The sequence below is a fragment of the Octodon degus genome, unplaced genomic scaffold, assembly GCF_000260255.1.
Source record: "Octodon degus isolate 3935 unplaced genomic scaffold, OctDeg1.0 scaffold00194, whole genome shotgun sequence".
In the NCBI taxonomy this organism is placed as follows: domain Eukaryota; kingdom Metazoa; phylum Chordata; class Mammalia; order Rodentia; family Octodontidae; genus Octodon; species Octodon degus.
Genome location: NW_004524770.1, coordinates 1204687 through 1212286, shown reverse-complemented (window position 1 = coordinate 1212286; position 7600 = coordinate 1204687). Strand labels below are relative to the sequence as shown.

General features: G+C 56.6%; 1 pseudogene; it reads left to right on the top strand.

Moving 5' to 3' along the window:
• Positions 1–157: 157 nt before the first annotated feature.
• LOC101565184 lies at positions 158–1489 on the top strand (annotated as a pseudogene).
• Positions 1490–7600: the final 6111 nt, after the last annotated feature.

Here is a 7600-nt window from a genome sequence, read left to right as displayed (position 1 = left end):
CACCATCACCACAATCACCATGACTACCATCACCAACAATACTATTGTTCACAGTCACACAAACATGATCGCCATCATTATCACCACCTTCACCATGACCACCACCACCAACACCACTACCACCATCATAACCATCACCATCACCATCACCGTCACCATGACCACCACCACAACCACCACTACCACTATGATCACCACCGCCACCATCGTCACTTATGGTTTAGAGCTAGAGTGCCAGTCGGGGAACAGGTGGACTATCAGGCAGAGGATTACTTCTGGACTTTGCAAGTAGAGGGTGAAGACAGGTGCAAGGTTCCCGCGTCCCATGTCTCCACTGTGGCGTGGGGGCTCACAGCTCTTTGCAGAAACTTTCTACAGGGGCCCTATTGTCAGGGGATTCCCACAGGATGGAGGTACTAGCCAATCCTTTTCTAGGGTGCTGCATATGAATCACTTAAAATAATAAGGCCAGGGGAACTGGAGGGGGGCTGGTTCCCCGCAGGGGGCCGCTGACTCCAGACAAATAGCCACAGAGTCCATCTTCCACGAGAAGCCAGAAGGATCGCTTAGTGCTCCTTAGCTCTGCCTGAATAATCCATTGCAGGACAATAATTCAGCCCCGTGAGTTCAGTTGCCCACCAGCTGGAGGGAGAAGAAAGACCAAGAAAAGGCAGAAGGAGGGGTTACTTGTGAGGACTGACAGGTTTTTACTGCAGGCTTGGAACTGATCCTGTTCAAAAGTCCAGCGTATCGGAGGCTTAGCCTTGAGCCCATAAATGAAAAATCATTTACATACAACCATTCAGAGCACTGGCTTCCAGTTAGAACACAGTGGCTCAACTTGCATTCTCTCTTGCCCGATCAGAACTATGATCAGACACACACCTGGCACTTTTCTTGGCTCAGTTACAACAGGAAGGTTGTTCTGTGCTCCTTGTTAAGGGTGATCTGCCAGCTGGCGAGGCTGACCAGCTTCTCCAGGCGGTCAGGGCTGAAAGGGGCATCCACCAACACACACTGGAGAAGAGCTGGCACAACCGAAAGAGCAGAGTCCTTAAAACAGACCTGGAGCGAGTCTTAGAAGGCCATTGTGGGTTGGAGTGTTAGGTGAAGACGAAGATTTGCGGAGGGCTCTGGCGCTAGGGCGTCAGGAAACGGATACGAAAGGTGAAGAAGCAGGTCCCCAGGGCCGCTGGGCTCAGTATGCAAGGCAGTACCAGAAATGTCGCTTGCGGTGTTCCACAGACACCAGGCACAAATCTCACATTTGAAGAGCTTTGGACAAGAAGAAAAGCCTGCTTTGGAAAGTGGTGTTGACAGCGGCGGCAGCAGGCAGATCCGCCACGACCTCTGGCAGCCACGCAAGCCATAGTTCAGGAGCGCTGGGAACCACCTGGGTGGCTCTGAGGGAAGCAGCCATGCTTCAGCGGCCGTGACAATGTCTCTAGAAACTGTTACAAATAATTTAAAAACAGAAGGGAGAAAATAATATCTTTAAAAATCATTTACAGGGCCGGGGAGATGGCTCAGTGGCATAAGTGTTTCCCTGACAAGCGCAAGGGCCTGAGTTCAATTCCCGGTTCTGAAAAAAAAAAAAATCATTTACAGGCTGGCCTGATAGCTCAGCAGACTAAAGCGCCTGCTTAGGCAGTCGCAGGGACCAGGGTTCGATCCCTGGCATGCCTTGCCAGCCCCACCCCCAGACCATGCTGAGACAGCTATTGAGACTGCGTGTGGGGGCGCACGCCTGTAGTACCAGCACTTGGAAGGCTGAAAACAGGAGAATCACTACAAGCCTAATCTGTGTAGTGAGACCCTGTAGACCTGTGTGTAAAATCATTTACACTGCTTAGGCAAGCACGGGGACCCGGGTTAGATCCCTGACACCACATGCTGATCCAGCCCTCCCCCCAGGCATGCTGAGCCAGCCACCCAGACCGGACGTGGTGGCACATGCCTATAATCCCAGCGCTGGGGAGGCTGAGAACAAGAGGATCGAGTTGCGGAATGAGACCTTGTACCAAATAATCAATTAATTAATCATTTACATGTTCCTACTTTCCAACGTCGTCCCTTGTGATTACAGCATGGAGCCACTTGGTAACATATCGAAGAGGACATTGTTCTCCAGAGGAAATGCCTGGGTGGTGTGACGGGAACATCTGTCTGTCTGTCCATCTGTCTGTCCACCAGGAAGTCTCTCCTAACTTTGCCCTGCTCTCAGCTTTGCGCTGCTGTGCCAAAACCACAGTCCAGGCCCCTAGGTTCTCCCTGTACCACCTTCCCAGAGGATGTCCCGCCCCAGCTCAGCCCTCCAGGCCAACACTAATGCCAGGCAGGAGCCCAGTGCTAACCAGCACCCCTCTACCTCCCCCTCTGTTCTTTCTAGTGTCTCAGACCCTGGCCAGAAGCTTGTGGCAGCAAGCGTCCATGAATGAACGGATGTGCAGCGTGCTTCCAGGAAGAAGGCCCTCAGCGACCTTGAGGGACGGTGGGGGGGGATGCCAAGAAGTGGCAGGAGGGGCAGCCCCCACATGGCAGGGTGGGTGGGAACCTCACAGGGAGGGCCAGATTCACACTGTCCCCACCATGGCCCCATTTGCCAGCCTCACTGGACCAGAGCTGGGAGCCTGCACGTCCCAGAGCCAGGCTCCTGGGGCCCAGCGAGGAAAGAGGGACAGGTCTGGGAGGCTGCACGCGCTGCCCAGACCCCTGGCTCATCACAGCTGGATGTGTGCTGACATCTTCCCTGGGCTCTGTTTAGCAGAACGGGGATGGGGAGCACCTAAGGGCCGCCTGCTAAGGACAGTCCTCACTCGGGAACCTCGGGAGCCTCAGGCACTGGGGCTGCTGCCGGGTTCTGCTCTGCTCTGACACGCTGGCCGTGTAAGTGCTTTCATAATGGGCCTGGCTAATTATCAGTTTCTGAAGAATAATTCCAGTTGCTGGTAGGCACCACCCTCCACGCCGCCATGAGTCAGCTTGGAAAGTGAGAGGGCACAGAGGCAGCAGACAGTGGGAGCGCAGCAGCGAAGAGACGCTCAGGTCTCTTGAGCGTTGGGTAAATCAGGACATTTGGTGCCAGCCGACTTGCTAATTAGATTTCCATCAACTCTGGAGGGAGCAGCAGAGGCAGAATCTAGTGAGAGGCAGGCTGCATGGGCTTGGAGCCTGAGCACTTCGTCAAGAGGTGGGGTAGCGCTGGGCTCCGGTGGGCTCGTGTCCTGTGGTCCGGCACACCACCTCACTGCCTGTCCTCTACCTGCATTTCCTTCCATCCTGCTCCTCGCCTGCCCAGGCCTCTGCCTTCCCCGCCTGGACTTCTCTGTTCCCACCCACCCTTTCCTCCAGAGGGTCCTGGAGCTGGCCCTGGAGGCCAGGTCGCCTGGACCGCACAGTCCTCATGGATTCCTTAGCTTCACACCACTTCACAACCTGCTCATGGGAGGAGACTTGGAACTGGAAAACTTGAACCTTGGTGATGTTTTTAAAGTATCCACATGACAGCAAGGAGCTCATAAACTCAGAAGCTTCAGAATGAGAGGCCTGTGTCCCAGGACACGGTCAGGAGAAGGACCCGACAAGGAGCAGAGCTTGTGGAGCGCAGGAGCAGAGCGAGCCCTAGATGGCCCGGCCCCAAATTGCCTCTTCTGGCTTTCCTGTTAGATGCACAGCACATGGGCTGCCTCACCTGGCCTGAGGTCAGTTTTCGCCAGAAATGACCCAGGTTACGCTTGCGAATCAGGCAAGGACGAGACCTGCGGAAGCGCACCTGGTGTTACCTTCAGGCCGCCTCTGCTTTCATTTACTCGAGCACATCTTTTCCAAGAAAAGGATTCAACTGCCCCAGAATGGGTGACTGAGGCGTCTTGCTGGGGAAGGAGGGACAGCTTTCTGGGTTTTGGGGTGTCCTGGCAGGCCGCATGTCCAGTTCCAGGGAAAATCCGGTCTGGAGGACCCAGGAGGACATGGGTCTGCGGCAGGAGTCCAGGAGGGGAGGGAGGCTTTCGCCCACACTTCAGGCTCTGCGTGGCAGCACCCACGGCATCCGTGCTTCCAGGGCCAGGACTCCCCTTGGCCTTGATCCCGAGCCTCCTCATCCTGCCGCCTTGCCCACCCCGCCCTCCGCATCCCCCAAGCCCTGACTCTAGCACTACCTGGTGCTGCAGGAAAAGTCACATTTCGGGAAGGCCCTGGAGAGTGGCTGTCCCACAGCTAACTGGGCAGCCCTTGATGGCCGCATCCAGGGACAATGCAGGTGGCCATGCCTCAGTGGGCATCTTAAATATTCAACTGTCTGTTGCATGTCAGTACAGCCACCGCAGACTGGGCTGCACAGGCCAGTGGTTATGTGGGGGTCAGCTTGGAAAGTTGACCTGTCCCTGCTGAGCTACATAGGAGCCCAAGAGATAGGTGAAGGCCCATGGTCAGTGCCCGGGAAATGCCCAGGACAGGTTCCCCCATTGCCACCCAGTCCTCAGCAGTGGTCCCAGCCAGGAGCACCCAGAGCCCACAGGGGACAGTGGTGGTTGGGCTGACCAAGGGCCAGGCACCACCCCTTTCCTGGAATACCACCCATTCCCACAGTGCTGACGGAGGGAGAGTTTGGGGTTCACCACCTCAATTTCAGGCTGTATGTTTCTGTGGGCTCCTGGAAAGGCCCCACCTCCTTATGTCCAGGAAGATCTTTGGGGTCAGACCCAGGGCAAGCAGTACTGTCCAGCGTGAGACTCTAGGTACCCACTCTATCTGCCCTGCCCCTTGTTCTGGGGTCAGAGCCCCTCCCTGGACCTCGCTGGACCTGGTTCCTGGCCCCACAGCTCCACACAGCCAGAGCTCTGGCTGCTGGTTCTATGGGTACCCTGTGCTGTGACTGGCACCTAGGGCAGCTTGCTCCCTGCTGGGTGTGGTCTGTGACTGGCCCAGATGCAGGATGCCTGCAGTACACCAGGTGCTGGCCCTGTCCTCTCCCCAGCCTGGCCGCAGACCAGGCAGGGTCTTCCCTCAACCCTGGTCCATCCAGTATAACTGCTTGGGAAATGAAGGGGGATCGATCTATTTTGTTAAAAAAAAAAAAAGAAAAAAGCTGATTATCATAGATAAATGTATCTAATTAGTCTCATTTGCTGACACACAAGCCTTTAATTGGGAGTTGAATAATTAGATGTATCTGCATATGCAAATGACACAGTTGTACCCTATGTCAGTCTTTAACATGATTCCTCCAGAGACAAATAATTCTCATTTCAGGAGAGAATGTGACATATTAATTTACAGACAAGGCACTTTATTTAGCATCAGCAACTCTTGTGTTTGTTTACATGAGGTAATAACTGGAGAAACAGCAGTGATCCAAGCAGTGTCTGGGGGCCCCGAGCCACAAGGGGAGCCCCTGAGAGCCTCCACTGGGGGTTCTCAGAGACCTGGGCTTTCGGGCCCTCAGGGCGCCAGCTGCAAGCTCAGCGGCAAGGGGACAACAGCAATGGCCACACCTGAGGGCCAGGCTGCCGAGCCAGTGTCCACGGCCCCTGGGCAGCGGGTGGCCCAGCCCCCTCTCGGATCCTTTTCTTCTCATGGGGGGTTGTCACGTGGGTTGCGCTGAGGAGGCAGAGCTTGAGGAGTTTTGCTCCAGCAGGAGGAGAACGCCTGCGTCCCGCCTCTCAGAGGGCCCATGTGGCAGCTCATCGCCATGGCAACCAGCTGGGAAGCAGGTAGGAGCCGACGCTGTCCAATTCGCCCGGTCCCCTCCCCTCTGTGTCTGGGCCTGGTCAGCCAGCAGAGGGCAGCAGCAGGCTGGCCATGCTAGGCAGCAGAGCCCACATTTTGGGGTCTCCATGTCCTCAAAGGCCTGTGGCGGGAGCAGCACGAGGGTGGCCGTGATTAGCTGCTGTCCACACGGATGGGAAGGGGTGTCACCATGGCGACGGTGCAGCTTGGTCCTTCTAGGGTGTTTTGCCTGCTGAGAGGCTGAGCACATGCACACAGCCAACAGCCTCTAAGGCTCTGGCTGCCCATGGCTCCCAGACTCTGACGGGACCCAGGAGGGCTTAGAGCCCGTGGGCTCCCTGATTCTCCTATGCACCTTCGTTCACGTGCACACACGCAGGCACACTGCCCTGACTCGCCTCTGCTCGTGCACGCGCACGCACACAGCTGCACTTGGGCGTCACTCCCGCACATCCGGGCGCAGCCCAGAAATCCATTCGCTCTTTCATCCACGGGCCCATTTGCTCCCTCGCCCGCTCACACACACACTTGTCGCACAGAGGACTACCTTCTAAAATCTCTGCCGGAAGTGGCACCACCTTCTCCTGGCTCTGAGCCAGGACTCCCGACCCTGCAGGGATCCGGGGCTCAGACGGCCAGGAGTACCAGCGCCCTTGTTGGGGTGCGCGCAGAGGCACCTGGGCTCAGCCCTAGGTCATTTTTTTTTTTTTTTAATTCTTTCCCTGCCTTGAGGTTAACCTGGCCTCGTCACTCCACGCGAGAGAAAACATTCTTGCAGCTGTACTTCTGGTTCAAGGAATTCATCTAAAGCAGCAAAAAACTATGCAAGAGGAGGAAGTGCAACAGCAACCCCCCCACTCGTTCTGAGCACATTTCTAGGAGGGCGCCAGTAGACTGAAGCGTTCCCATTGTGCTGCCGGCGAGCAAAGCTTTATTAAAATCTGTAAGCCCAGCTGAGACACAGGCCTGAGAAACAGTTAACCGCACCCCCTGGGGCTGCAGCTGCTACGGTGTGCCCACCACCCCTGTTTTGGGGGACCTGGTGAGCAAGGGGAAGCCAACGGGACACAGTGAAAACCTGGGGGCCCAGGCTCTGGGTGCACATGGGCATGTGCATGCGGTGTGCACACGTGCATGCGTGTGCATGTGGTATGAGGTGCACTGTAAAAGTGTGCGTCCATGTGTACGAACTTGTGTGCTCCGCGTGTGCTTACACATTGACAGGCCTGGTGCCTGGCCCCGCGGCACAGAGGAAGAGCTCTCCTGAGCCTCCTTTCTGAGCCACGGTGGGGGCTGTGGCCAGCCCGGCCATCCACACCTGGTTTGTAGGTTTGGCATCCATGTCGGGCCATACCTGGTCCTCCTGGCAGAGGAGCCCAGCAGAGATCATGGGCAGCAGGCGCGTGGCTGTCTCGGCCTGTGCTCAGCTCCTCTCCTCGTTGGAGGCCGCAGCGGTGGAAGAAGTGCCTTGGGTGCAAAGGTTGTTGAGCTAGCAGCCTTTCCCAGCGTATTAGCAGCCACTTAGTGTTCTGGCCCCAAATGCCCTGATGCCAGGAGAAGATGGCAGAGCTGCAGAGGCAGGGTGCTCTGGCCCAATGCCCCAAGGGTGCTGTGACTTTCCTTCTTGGTCTGCAGATGTGGAAGGCTGACACCCGCCTCACCTGGCAGTCCCAGGCTGACTGTTGGTTGATCGGACCCGGATGACCTGCAGCCCCTGGGGCTGAGGATGGGGCGCAGGGTCCCCAGGTGACTGCTGCTGTCTGACGGTGACCTCTTCTGTTCCACTTCCAGCTCCACCGGACCCCGCACCCTTCTGGCTCAAGAACTGCTTGTCACAGGGCCACCAGGCTCCCCTTCTGTCCCTAAGCCCCAA